This window comes from Marmota flaviventris, chromosome 6 (assembly GCF_047511675.1).
Source record: "Marmota flaviventris isolate mMarFla1 chromosome 6, mMarFla1.hap1, whole genome shotgun sequence".
NCBI classification, from domain to species: domain Eukaryota; kingdom Metazoa; phylum Chordata; class Mammalia; order Rodentia; family Sciuridae; genus Marmota; species Marmota flaviventris.
The window spans coordinates 125,450,311-125,465,529 of record NC_092503.1 but is presented as its reverse complement, the minus strand read 5'-3'; the positions used below and the strand labels follow the sequence as shown (position 1 = coordinate 125,465,529).

At 34.4% G+C, this 15,219-nt stretch overlaps 2 pseudogenes; both read right to left on the bottom strand.

The window, feature by feature from the left end:
* Positions 1–2,961: 2,961 nt before the first annotated feature.
* LOC114083511 (olfactory receptor 2G3-like) lies at positions 2,962–3,854 on the bottom strand (annotated as a pseudogene).
* Positions 3,855–13,670: 9,816 nt separating this feature from the next.
* Positions 13,671–14,607, bottom strand: LOC114084365 (olfactory receptor 2G3-like; annotated as a pseudogene).
* Positions 14,608–15,219: the final 612 nt, after the last annotated feature.

The window sequence follows — 15,219 nt, the reverse complement described above, 5'->3', positions numbered from 1 at the left end:
TATTGATATATGATTTGACCCTTCAGTTCTTTGCTCACATGATTTTTAGATAATTCTTAAAGGTCAGTAATCACTAGTTCACTGTCTTTCATGTAAACTTATTTTTCATTCATTTCATGTGAGGAATTTTGTGAAACACAATGGATAACTGAGGATAATAGAAAGAGACACTCATAGGTTTAAAAACTAAATATAATAAAAATTAAAATATGGATAATCATTTAGATGAGACTTGAACCTTGATAGTATAGCTTTTCAGGAGAACATTGCCAGTCAGGGCCTACCTGGTATAGGTATAGTAGGTAAACCCAACTTATAGATTGGGAAGTCAACTAGATGTATAATGTAGTGTGCTACATGAAGTGTGCTACACAATGTTTGGTAAGAATATCTTTAAATTTTAAGTTAATGTAAGAAATAAATTTCCCCTCATATTATGGAAATGGAGAATCACAGAAATCAAAGCAAAAAAATGTTAGAATTGTGTAACAAATATTAGCTCACAACTGAGTCAAAATCATTATATTGCAATACACTATTTTTGGCCTGTCTATAAAAAAGAGACACATTTATATAAACAATAAACAAATATATTTTACATGTCAAAAGCAGAATTCATTTGATTATTGTGAGTGAACTTGGTAGAGAATTGATAGCAACTAGTTACTGCTCAAATAAATTAGGCCTGGAAAACATATGTATATTTGCCATCAAGGATACTTGATCTGACATCAATGGTTTATTAATGCATAAATTACATATACTTAGTTCTTACTACATGTCTTGTAACCTCTGAAATGCCACAAACTTTGAGGTTTTCCTAATGTTAGAAACACGATAACTGAGACTCTGGTCTCTCCTGGTTCAAACACAGTTTTTTCCTACTACATTTACAGTAACTATCCTTTCAAAAATAACACTTTTAACTTTACTATCACCATTAAAAACAAATATACTATGCATTTCATAAGTCAGTGAAGGAAATGAATCATATTTTTTCATATTACAAAGAAAAAGTAAGAATTGACTTATTTTCTATCAGATTTTTAAGGTATTTTTCCCCATGCAGATGTAAACACAAATTATGCAAATAATTCTAGACTAGATAACAATTTTTATGGGATCAAATTTTTTAAAAAAGAAGCCTAAATTAGACTTCCCATAGAGGGAATATTATGACCAGGAAAGTAGACTTTTGAAAACATGCTAATTGATATTGATTGATCATTTATTATCACTTACTGCATTTATGTTGCACTTAAAATCTTTTAATTAATAGTGAAGCTCATTGCTTTTTTAAAGAGTTTAATTATAAGGTATAATTTGAAGTTAAAATCTATAAATGGAGATTAGTTTGCAACCAATTAATGGGAGACAATAAAACTTTTTCTCAAAGAAATGACAATACATTTTCTTGAAACAAAACCCCAAATGAGAATTTTCATTCTGTACATGTGAGTATTTTAATTACTGATATACAAGAAAAGCACAAAACCAATGGGTTTCCTTACATATGCATTTTAAATATCTATGTGCATCTCATTCTTACACTTACAAATTTTTAATGTTTTAGACAACAGCATGAAAGTTTGAATCTAATGAGATGGTGCTTTCAATTTGAAATATTATGTAAACATGTATATAAAAATAAGCCAATATATGATTCATCTGCCAGATTTTTAAGATCAATAAAGGCTTATTATCAAAATGTCGTTAGAATCAAGGGGAGTAAGCCAACCTCTTGATACAGTCTTGTTACTGGCTTGTTTTTTCAGTGGTATCAATAGTGATTTTTAGAGCAAATATTGTGACTTCAGCCTATTTAGTTAAGATCAGATACCACAATCATCAAGAGGGACAGAGGAGCTGTGCAAAGGGGAGTAGGCAGATGATGTCAAATGATAAAAGATGAACTTTGCATTCTTTTTTGGTATGGATAAAAACAGACAAATGAAGGGAAGAAATTATAAATAGGAACAAAACTGCAATCAAATAAAGACATAATAGCCAAATTAAATTATTTTAATATTGCATATATAGATGTTTAGCCATACTCTAAGATCAACTCTTTAAGAGCAGAAATTTATATCCAATTTACCTGCTTCGGATATCACTTTTCTTGTTTGTTACCTTACAAGTAAGGTCTTATATACAAAGCTGATTATTTTTTAAATCATACATAAACATTGATACAAAAAAGTTCAACAAAACTACATGAGCTCAAAAAGGAAGTTGTGGAATTCAAAAATCAAATTCTCAAATATTTTCACAAGGTGTATGATAGCTTTTGCTGTGACAAAAGAGAAAAGTTTTTTAAAATTTTTTTAGGAAATTGCTTTCAGGAATTATTAGAATATTAATGGGAAGAGCTATAACATAGAGGCATGAGGGAAAACAGTTACAAAGCACTTCATACAAATGGTAAGAAAAACTGGGCCCAGAGCTGCACACCTATGCTCGAAGTTACTTGAAAGGTGGATGCAGAAGGGTCACAAGTTCAAAGCCCACCTGGGCAACTTAGACAGACCCTGTCTCAAAATAAAATACAAAGGGCTGAGTATGTAGCTCAATGGTAAGAGTGTTTACCTGGCATGAACAAGGTCCTGGGTTCCAGTACTAAAAAAAAATCCTGGTAACCAAATGTAATATAAAGAAGGAATAAAAGGTGGAATAAGAAGGAAGGAAGGGGATGGAAAGAAGAAATGAAAGAAGAGAGGGTTAGAAGTGGAAATTATTAGGAAAATGGACATCAAAGAGTATGGGGAAATAATGCCTTTCAAAGGGCCCAAAAGAAGCCTGTGAAAAGATTGGAGAGGACAGATAGTTGTGAGGCCATGTGAAGTACAATCATACAAACTGTGGAGGTTCCAGCTGTGCTTTTAGGCTGGTGAAGGACTATATGAGATGATATTTAAGAGACTTGTGATGAAAAATTGACCAGTCTGTACTTTGCTTCATTTTTTACACATGTAGGTCTCTGTGGCATATTCTTCCCAGTGCACCTTTAACTTCTTTATTCCTCAAGGTGTAAATGAGAGGATTGAGGGTCGGGATGATGACTGTGTAGAAGAGGGAGATGAATTTCCCAAAAGTGTGGGCATAGGAGCTGTTGGGCTGGATATAGTTGGCTGATGCTCCCATAGAAGAGGGAAACTATTGTCAAGTGGGATCCACATGTCCCCAGGGCTTTCTGCTAGGCCTGCACTGACTTGATGCTTATAACTGCCTTGGCTATGTGTCCATAGGACATCAATATCAGTGCCAAGGGCAAAAGGAGCAAGACCAGTGAAGCAACAAAGAGCTGGATCTCATTGGCATGGATGTCCACACATGCAAGCTTAATCATGGAGGGGACCTCACAGAGGAAATGATGGAGCCGTCGGTGTCCACAGCGAGGTAGCCAGAGGGTGACAGTGCCCTGGATGAGAGCATTTCCTGCTCCACTCAACCATGCAACCCCTGCCAGAACCTGGCACAATCGTGGGTTCATTACAGCTGTAGAGTGGAGAGGTTTGCATACTGCAGCATAGCGGTCAAAAGCCATCACAGCCAGGAGAACACATTCAGTGGATCCCAATGCCAGGGAGACGTAGAGCTGGTCCTTTGAGGTTCCACAGCAGCTGAGGGACAATACTGGTGGTAAAAGAGATGTCCACTAGGGAGAGGTGAGTAAGAAAAAAGTACATGGGTATTTTGAGTTTAGGGTCTATGGAAGATACCAGAATAATTAGTGTATTTCCCACCAAAGTAAGAAGGTAAGATATCAAAACAGCCACAAAGAGTATCTTTTACAGCTGAGGCTGCTCTGAGAAGCCCACCAGAATGAAGTCTTCTTTGGCACTGCTATTGGTCATGCCCATTACCTGTTCAGACAAGAAGGAAAACATTACAAGAATTAAAAAGAGAGTATAATGTATTGGTCACTAGTGTATAATGTGTTGGTCACTACTTTATAAAATAACTCTATGAAATCCTCACTCAGACAAATTACAGTGACTCACAGAATAAATTTCAGTGCAGTGTCCTTCAAAAGTTGCAGAAGATGTTGTTAAAGATCCTCTACAGAGAGGCACCTGCAGCTTACTCTGGAAACAAAGTCTTTCCTTGAGAGAGAACTATTAGAAGCTGAGATAAAATCTTCCACAGAAGGAAAAAAATGTACAGAGAAAGAAAGAAAATGCCAAAGGAAAAAATACATTAAATTCATTAATAGCTTATGAAGAATCATTCAAATTAAATGGAAAAATTCAGTAAAATAAATGCTTAATATAAGCAAATTATACATACATATTATTTCCAGCCTTAAAGCATAAACTTTGAGTTGGGCATTCTTTTTTGATGATTTTCTTTATATGAATGACTTTTGGGTTGTGGAGACTATAAAGATTCTTTCTACTGTAAAATGGTAAACACTTGGTTAATAAAGTCATAATATTATTATTTATATCTAACTGTTTAATAATGGGGACACATAATATCAGAAGCATGTTTACTTTAGGGATTAGTTAATTCATTTATTCCATAAGCTTATTGAGGATACAGATTCATACAGCACACTCAAAACAACCCTCATTTTTTTTTTTGGTATGTGGTTACTAGGGAAGGGAATGTTGAATAAAAACATGTTTAAATCTGAAAGGAGGGAGTGGGGATTATCATTATGAGGGCACATCAAAAGAATGAAAGAGCTGCCTCAATATGCATAAAACCTACATAGAATTTTTACCTTTCAGAAGGCTAAAGGGCAGCTTTTAAAAACTCCAAATATTTATGAATGTAAAAGTTTAAAATATATTCACCAATTCAATGAATACATCTAAAGACTATAACCGTATCTTTTATTTAGGATAAATAGACACTTTCTACATGGATGTGAAAAAAAAATCTTTCAGGCCTTGAAATTCTTCCCTAATAATTTCATATCCTGTGATTGTTTTATTGAGAAAATTAATCATGTAAATAAAATATGTGAAATAATTGTCAAAAGCAATACCTTATAGTAATTATACTTATCATATAAAAGTGATATTTAGCTGAAATCATTAAAAATTAAATCAAGGGAGTGGTAGGGGAGATACATCAAATAGCAACATCAAGTCCTTGAGGGATCACTCAAGAGATAGGGAAAGGGGAGCACTATAATAAAAAAGAATATGAAGGAGGCCCTAGATATACACACATATATATATATAATTTTGTGTATATGTAATATACATAAAATGTATTGCAAAGATGTTTATACATTCCCATGTCCAATCAAAACCCACAAATACATACATGCATAATTTTTAGTTTTTTCACTTTACTTCTATCAATGCAATAAAATAAATTCAGACATGTTACTCTAATTCTAATCCTGCATATAGCCTCTACCCATCTGGCCAAATGTTACTTTTAGTAGAGTTTTTAACACACATTCTCACACATATACAATAGCAAAAGAATGCAATGTGAGATTAATTCTGGTCATGAGAAAGTTTCTTACTTATAAGACTGTGTTCATTTTAGAGTCATAGAAGAATTGTATTTAACTCTGATGCAAAATCTGAAATTACATGTGCTCCATTTTATCTCACTTTATCCAGATGGACATCACTTTAACTCCAAATCTCAATTTATTATCAAATGTTAAGAATCATGGGGATATGTCAGATATAAAATCAAGGCATTAATAATAGTGATATATTAAAAGAGAAGAAGCTCTTCATACTTTTTCATCCCAATAATCACATTTTAAAAGAAAAGGAAATTTAAGCAACAAAGCAAAAACAATTTTTACCTTGAAGTGATAAATCAATGTCTGAGGCCCATGTATTGGTTGTAGGGACTGTTATTTGAGATTGGAGATCCCTGAAGACCAGCAAATGAAGAGAGGTTGAAAGAGGACACAGGCTATTGAATCCAAAAAGTTCCCAGGGACACAGTTCTCCCAATATGGCAATTAATCTCAGGCTCTGTAGTATCCAAAGTCCATGGTCCCAGGAGATCATTCTGAAATAGGTTCTTAGCTTTCAGTACTGTTTAAACTAGACAAAATCACACAAAAAATTTAACTTCTACTTTAATAACCTCCCAATATTGACTCACTTCATTTTGAATATATTCATATTAAATTTCCACCAATAATCTAGTATTACACACACACACACACACACACACACACACACACACAATAAATGCATCCTATTGGCAGATAATTTCATTGGAACCTTAAAAATTTCTCTTATCCTTTCTTTACATCTACGCTGAAAACTCAGACTTGGAACATTTTTACAGGGCTTTTCTCCTCATTTCTTACAAGCACTGGGTTTGATGGAGATAAACATATGACTTTGTGGAATCACACCCTTAAAAATCCCAGTCTCTCTTCAAATGGCCTTTTAGGTCTGCCCAGAAGTCATTCTATGTGTGTCCTGTTGTTCTTCTCTCCTATCATAGAAAATTGGGACAAATTATTAAATCCTCCCACTCATCCCTGCACAGGTTATCTTACTCTGATCTAAGACCAAACAAAGGCCCCAAATGGAAATCCCATTAATTTCCTGCCTGCTGCCTATAAGTATACCATATTAATCCTATACTCTATGCTTTTCTTCAAGCATACTTTTCTCAATAGAGGAGGTGAACTTCATTTTGGCTAAGGCTATCAACTCCTCTTCCAATATTTCAGAGTCTGAGGAAAAACTCCTGCACATTCATGTTCTAGCCAGATGATATCAATGACATGTCAAAGAAAACAATTGCAGTGATGTAATGATGGATGGCAACCACATTAGCTAAGGCCTGTACCCAGTACTAAAAGAGAAGCAGAAACTTGGACAAACTGCACAGCATATACAGAATCTGAAGGAAACACAATTCACCTAACTTGATCAATTTTCTGTGCATTGAGTCCCAGGACTGAAAAATATTTATAATCCTCAAAAGAATCTGGATTTTATGAAAGCCTATTGATTCTTTATATAAATTTATTTCATATACAAATAAACAGTTCAGCCGGATATGGTGGTGCATGCCTGCAATCCCAGCAGCTCTGGAGGCTCAGGCAGGAGGATTGTTAGTTCAAAACCAGGCCCAGCAAAAGGCAAGTGCTAAGCAACTCAGTGAGATCCTGTCTCTAAATAAAATACTAAATAGGGCTGGGCATATAGTTCAATGGTTGGATGCCCCTGAGTTCAATCCCTGGTACCCCTCAAAACAAACAAACAATGCATAAAGATACAGGTTGCTGACTTCTTACATTATGAAAACATCTTGATGGAGAAATAAAACAAACAACACTCCAGAACAACCCTCAATTCATTTCCATATAATACTTTTACTTATCACATGTAACATTTATTATGATTTTTGAAGGGTATATAAACAAAACAATACATCACTATTTCTTTTGTCTCTGACTTCATTCATTCAACATTATCTTTGTGACATTTAATCATTATGGTTCTTGTAAAAGCAAATTACAATTTTTATTCCTGCATTGTATTACATTGTGTGAAAATGCCACTCCATATTTAGCCATTGTAGTATTGATAGGTATTTAAGTGTTTTCAGGTTCATCTTTTATGAGCAATGCTGCTATGAATATTTTTGCACATATCTCTGGGTAAACAAAAATATAAGTTATCTTCCGATGAATTGTTTAGACATAGATTATATTCAGATTTAGTAGATACCATTAGGCCTGGAAATTGATGTAAACACCTATACTCCTCAGGGCTTAGGAATTCCAATTGCTCCACATCTATGCCTACACTCAGTATTTTGTGTTCTTTTAATTTTAATCCATCTGGTAGTAAGTAATGGATATTTCATTACTACTTAAATTTTGTACTCCCCTGATGACTAATAAAATTGACCAGATTATTTTGTTTAAAATTCATTGAGAGATCTTATGTATCATACTTGTTCAAGTCTCTAGGTTTTTTTTCAAGTTGACTTCTAAAAAAAGTTTACATATATCAGAAGTTTGAAAAATAAAAGAAAAAATTCAAATACTTGTTTTAGTCAAGTGTAACTTTGTACCAAAACAGAAAACTAAAGGATAGTCTGACAAACTAACACGGGTTTGAAATATTATGAAGTCCATTATGAAATAAATCATGCTCATTGCCCAAATTGAATTTATTCCAGAGCCAAAACATGAATAATGATAATTCACCAAAATAACAGAATTAAGGAAGGGAAAATTACATAATTATATAAATAGATCCCAAATCAGCTTTTGGTAAAAATCAAGGTTCACCAAAATAATATTTTTTGTAAACTATGAATAGAATAAGACAGGCTAAACTTTTTTTAAAAATTTGGCTTTTCAGGTCACTAGACGGAGTAATTTTTTTTCATTAGATGCTACTGTAATAACTAATCATTCATATGTAAAAGGAGACATGTGACCGCCATCACACCATCCATAAATATTCTTGCTTGAAGATTATAAAACCAATGATGAAAGAAAAAATATATACATTCATGACATCATCACAAGAATGCTTTCTTAGAAATTTAGTAAATTATTGAAATATCAAACCATGAAGGAAAAGTTTGATTGATTTGACTGTGTTGAAATTACTGAAAAGCTTTGTCATTGCCCTTGGGCTAAATTCTTAGGAAAGACCCTGCTGTTTCCTGGCACAGTATACTTCTTCTAAGAAAGTCTTCCTACTGTATACATATCCGTGCCCATACTGGTTTGTATATCCTTTCCCTTCCCTCTAGCTTCCTTCTCTAACATCTCCTTTTTTTCTCTCTCTCTTTCTTTTTGTTTCTTTCTCTCAGTTTGCATACTCTCCTGGGTTTCTGTCAATCCCCCGACAGCCCCCCACCCCATACACAACCATTCATGCCTGCCAGGCTAAAATCTCTGCCTGCTCCAAATCAGTCCCAAAGTGCATAGAAATATATTCCTGTTCTGAAGTATGCAGGGGTTCATAATGCTCATTTATTATCTTTATTCTATTTAGAATTTATTTAATACTGGCTATATTATTTTGCTTAATGATAATGGTTTCTTGTTCTTTCTTTTCTTGTACAATCTTGCCAACAGTTTATCAATTTTGCTCAACACTTTCAAAAGTGTACCAAAAAGTACATTTTAATAAGGTGAAAACCTTGTCAATATTCTCATGTGTAAAGTCTTTACTATTATTTTATATTCTTTTATTTGTGACTTGAAAGCAGACATTTTAACTACTGATCTGAGAATATTTTATTAGGAAAAGTGGCTTCTTTTATCATTTGTAAATACATAATGAAATATTACTCAGCCATAAAAAAGAATGAAATTATGGTATTTGCTCTTAAATGGGTGGAACAAGAGGCTATCATGTTAAGTGAAATAAGCCAATCACAAAAAAACAAAGGCCAAATGTTCTCTCTGGTGTACAGATGGTGACTCACATTAGGTAGGGGGCAGGGAGGGAGGAATGAGGTTCACCGGATTGGATAGGGGGAATGGGAGGGTGGGAGAGGGCATGAGAATGGGAAAGTCAGTAAAATTAATTGGACAGAACTTTCCTTTATTTATTCATATATGAATACAATACTATTGCAACTCCACATTATGTACAACCACAAAAATAGGAATTTATGCTTCATGTATGTATGATATGTCAAAATATATTCTACTATCATGTAAAACTAAAAAGAGCAAATAAAAAATTTTAATTAAAAAAAAAACAGACAAATCATGTGCATTCTAAAACTCCTCTCCAGGGGCATGGAAAGAGCCACACTCTGGTATGGGCAGAGAAAAGAATAAAGTAATGCTTCTTCTGATTTGATAGTGCTCCTTGAAGAATCTCACTGTTAACAGACAGGTGTGTTTTGAGCTTTGCTAGATGTCAGGCCCATAACATGCATTGCCTCACTTGCTCCTCACCCTGGTATCATGAAATTGGCACTATTACTCTGTTATGTAGATTTGGAGATTAAAGAACTGATTCCACGAGTTAGAACTCAGTTGGTGTGACTCTGGTGTCCAAAACCTTAGAAGAAACAAAATATTCTTCTAGAATTCATAGGAATGTTCATTTTTCTTCACATAATATACAAGTCCTTAAGTGATTTGGATCATTTCACAATTCCAAGACTATCTCATATGATTTCTGATTCTTATACTCTTAACTATAATGGAGTACTTGAATTCCTAAAAAAGCCCTTTATTCTCATAAATTTATTAATTACTAGTACATGAAAAGTGATATAGCAATACATAAAAAAGAAGTTATTATTGAATGAGGACATTTATGTGAAATAGGTAAGACTTAAGTTTGGCTTTGAGAAGCTGATATAGTAAATATTCTAAGGTTAATAAAAAGAAAATATTCAGAAACTTCTGATTAAATATGAATTACACATGGTGAGGAAAACAGAAAAATTCACTGAAGACAATGGAGAACGTGAGATTTCACTCTGTAACATTTAAGTGTCATTTAAAATTGGAATAGCATAGTCATAAATAGAATGTAATTATTTTAGAATAATTAAAGTTGTCATTTAGAAAGGCCATGAAGAGAACAATTTGGAAATTTAAAAAATTTGGTCACACATACCAACACTTTTAAGTGCCTCAAAAGCTAGAAAGTGACCCACATGGAGCCTATGGGCCAGGTGTGAAAGGCTATAAGGCAGAAAATCTATTACACATTTGGGTGCATTCACAGTCACTAAATTAATCTTTGCCCTCCAAATCAAACATGCCTGTAAAACCATTTTTGCTCACAGCTATATATTTTCAATCTTTTTTTTTTAGGACAGAGTCATATCCATCTTTATTTTTAGTTTTTTTAAAGACTGTGATTAATAAAGTAATAGATAAACTAAAGCATCAACAGATTTTATAACAAATGTTTTAAAATACCATTAGTCGATAGCCTAGGTACCATACATATTGGTAGACTTTAAAAAGAAATAGACAAATTACATACATTTAACAAAGGCAGTGATTTTTATTACCCTGATTTATATGCAGTGGTTTAAATCTATACAAAGATTCTGACTTCCTAAGCAGAAATATAGTTTGGATAGTATTAGCAGATCCTTAATACCACTTGATAGATTTCATATATTTATTTTTAAAAATTACATTATAAATGAGATGCTCTAAAATAATAAGCTGTTATTGTTGCTATGAAACAATGAAAATTTCTGTTAGGCAAATAAGTTGCTATTTTACTCTTGTTTGTACTTTTAAATACTATGAGAAAGAAGCAAGCAGAGCTATTGGAGAAGTCCACCTTGGGAGCAGGTGACTTTCAGAGATTATCTTCTTGACTCAGTCATCTCCTCCACAGATCTTTATGAGTGTGATTTCATAGTCCCCAGAAGTATCTGACTGCAAAGAACAGAACCAATAGAGAAAAACAAATATATGCATAAACTATGAGAGTAGCCTAATTTATACCTTTCTAATTAATTGTTCTTTTTCTTTCTTTCTTTCTTTCTTTTTTTTTTTTTTTGTTTCGGGGATTGAACCTGGGGGCACTTTATCTCTGAACTAACATCCCCAGCTCTTTGTATTTTTCATTTTGAGACAGGGTCTCGCTGAGTTGCCTAGGTTGACCTTGAACTTGTGATCCTCCTGCCTCAACTTCTTGAGTCACTGGAATTATAGGCATGCACCACCATGCCTTGTTTAGGCCATATTATTTTTTCTTAAGAAACTAACTAAATGCTTCTGTGGGCCTGTGTACCATGGTTCTCTCTTCTCCCAACTTTGAGCCCATCTTTCACTCTTCACACTTCATCAATCCTGCCAATTCTTTCATTGTGGTATTTTAGAGTTTATTCCTTTCCCAAAACTGACCACGGCAAATCTAATCTAGGTTTTCATCTCTTGTCACTAGTGTGACTACAGATTCATTAAGCTCTACCCAAGGTGTTAATTACTATATTTGTAAATCAAGTGCAATGACCAGCACACCCCTCAAGAGTAAAAACATTTTCCTAGCCCTCATCTTACTTTTCTGTCAGCAGGACATAGCATCCTGTTCATTTTTTCAATCTTTTTAAGGAGCAGGATAGAAGATTTGAACTAGGGCAGTGGAATCATGAATGTGATGGATGAAATGGGTTAAGACACCACTAGGAATAGATTGAAGAAGATTTTCCTATGGCCGTGATGATAATGGAAGTCTAAATATAATGCAGGATCCACATTCCAACTTTACACTAGGTTAGAGGAGTTACCAAAAAGATAGGGAATAGTTGGACATAGTTAAATGTTGTTGAACTAATAGTAGGAAGTGTTTGAAGACATAGAGAAATCATTAAATCAGTAAGGTCAATCAAGTTATGAAGTTTGGAATAGTATAAGTGGTTCAGAAGTAGCTACAATTATTGAGTGGTTGTTATTAATACATAATAGATAGCTCTGAACTTAACTGTATCCCAATCATATTTACTTATCACAGTAGTCAAGTAAGTTAGGAACTATTGTTACTAACTATTGTTACTAACGATTGTTACACTCTTGTACTGTTGAGGAAACTGTGAATTGGCATAATATAGATATGAATTTAAACATTATTCTAATTGATTAGTTCCATAGGACTGGGCTTTGAACCCAAGCACTCTGACTCAAAGTTTCAACAATATAGTTTAGAGAAAGATTCCAAAGTCAAAATTGGTATTTGATTGCAAATTGGGGCTGATACAAAGAGGTGTGAAGAGAGATTTTGATTGGTTTTAGTGTTTCCAGGAAAAAATCAAATAAACAAATAAATAAAATTCAAATGAATAAATAAATTAACAAATAAAAAAATCTAACTATCAATTAATATAAAATGTGAAACAAACACAAACCACACAATGAAGTGCATGTTGAGAATGACAGAAGTTGTGTGGGAGGACTATGAAGAATTCTGAGTACCATTCTATTTTTTTAAAATATTTTAAATAATTGTTAAATTTACTCAGTACTTATTTACTGACATGACTTTTTGACACTTTGCATGAATTAAGTTTATTTAATTGTCACTGAACATGTCAGAAGTGATTGAGAAACGTACAGGTAAGGTAAAGAGCAGAGGGTCATGATCGGCAAGTGAGTAAAACCTTGAAACCAAGAAAGTGTGGCTACAGAGTCTACATGGTCAAAAGCCACAAAGACACTGGGAAGGTATGAGACTGTTACATAGAATTGAATGCAAGATTTTGCCAAGAGCCTGGATCAAGCTGAAACTAGGTTATGTGAATATTTAGCATTTATTAAATTATTTAGTAATTATTTATTTATTGTAGAATTGTTCTACAAAGGAAATACTACAATAATTTCTTCATGTTAATATATACTTTTCAACTTTTCAATTAATAAATAATATTTTAATTCTCTAATTATGTTTGCAGGCATATATGTATATATGTGCAGTGAAAATCTACAAAATTTTCCATTCTTACTATATGTGTAACATTTCATTTATATGAAATGTATTCACATAAAATCCATTTAATAAGGGAGTTTGTGAAAATATTTGTAACACATACAATGTTCCATGTGCTACAGAAGTTGAATCTAAATGTTCTTTTTTGAGACAATGTGGTCCACACTGTACAAAAATGCAGCTAGAGAGGCAGTCACACATGAACTGCACGTTAGGGAGAAGTTATTTAATATGGTAACTCTTTAATAAGTTTCCAGCACAGAAAGTCGCTGCCCTTTGATTTTTCCATTAGAAATGTTGTTCTCGCCTCAGTAGTCTCCTCAGGGCTCCTTTCACATCCTTGTTCCTCAAGGTGTATATGAGGGGGTTGAGAGTGGGAGTCACAACAGCATAAAAGAGTGTGAGTAACATGACCTGGCTGTGGCCAAAGGATCTCTGTGGCTGGATGTATATGACTGAGCTGGTCTCAAAATAAAGGGACTCCACTAGTAGATGAGAGCCACAGGTCCCTAGAGCCTTGCGCCAAGCTTGGGATGACTTAATTTTTAATCACAGCATGCAGGATGAATCCATAGGAAACAGATATCAATGCCATGGGCAGGAGGACGAGAACTAATGTAGCCACAAAAAAGTGGACTTGGTTTGCATGGATATCAACACATGCCAACTTGATCATGGCAGGCACTTCACACAAGAAGTGGTGAAGGTGATGGTGCCAACATCAAGGAAGCCGCAGGGTGATGGTGCTTTTGATGAGAGTGTTTCCCACTCCACTTAGCCAGGCTATTCCTGCCAGGGCCTTGCAGAATGATGGGTGCATAACAGTCATGTAGTTGAGAGGTCTGCAGACAGCCACATAGCGGTCAAATGCCATGATAGTAAGGAGAACGCACTCAGTGGAACCTAAGGAGAGGGACACATAGAGTTGTAGGACACAGCTAGTGGATGTGATGGTCTTGGCTGGTCCCCTCAGGTTCCACAACAGCTGGGGCACGATGCTGTTAGTGAAGGCAAGGTCAAGAAAGGAGAGATTAGTGAGGAAGAAGTACATAGGTGTGTGGAGTTTGGAATCCAGGCTGGAGACCATGATGATGGCTGTGTTACCCACAAGGGCCAGAAGATAGGATAGTAAAACTACCACGAAAAGGATGATTTCCAACTGGGGTTGATCTGAGAATCCAAGCAAATTAAAACCTTCCTCATGGGTTTCATTGTTTTCTTCCATCAGTCTTCAAAGGTAAAAGAGAAAAATAGAAGTTCAATCCAAAGAAGTATCATTATTACTATTTACCTAAAATATGTGAAGTAAAATCTTAGGTAAGTTTTTTAACCAGTGAAATTACACAAAGAAGAAAAGATATAATTATTAAAAGACATTTGGGAATGTCTTTTAATGCAAAGGCATTTTTGTGTCATTTTTTGGTCACATTAACTATTTGACACCTCCTCTTTTTTTCATGAACTGTCTATTTCCCCTAATTGTAAAAAGTTATTATTGACAATCTACTTAAGAAAAGCTTCCATATGGTTGCAGTGACAAAAATCTGACTAACATACCACTCAAACCTGATAACAACTTAGAGGAGGAAAAGTTTATTTTGAGCTTATGGTTTCAGAAATTCAGTCCACAGTCAGCCAACTCCATGGTTCTAGGCTTGAGGTGAGGTGGAACATCATGGACGAAGGGCATGGTGGAGGAAACTTGCTACTTCATGGTGTCTGGGATGGAGAGAGAGAGAAAGAGAGAGAGAGAGAGAGAGAGAGAGAGAGAGAGAGAGAGAGAGAGAGAGAGAGAGAGAGAGAGAGAGAGAGAGAGAGAGAGAGAGAGAGAGAGGAG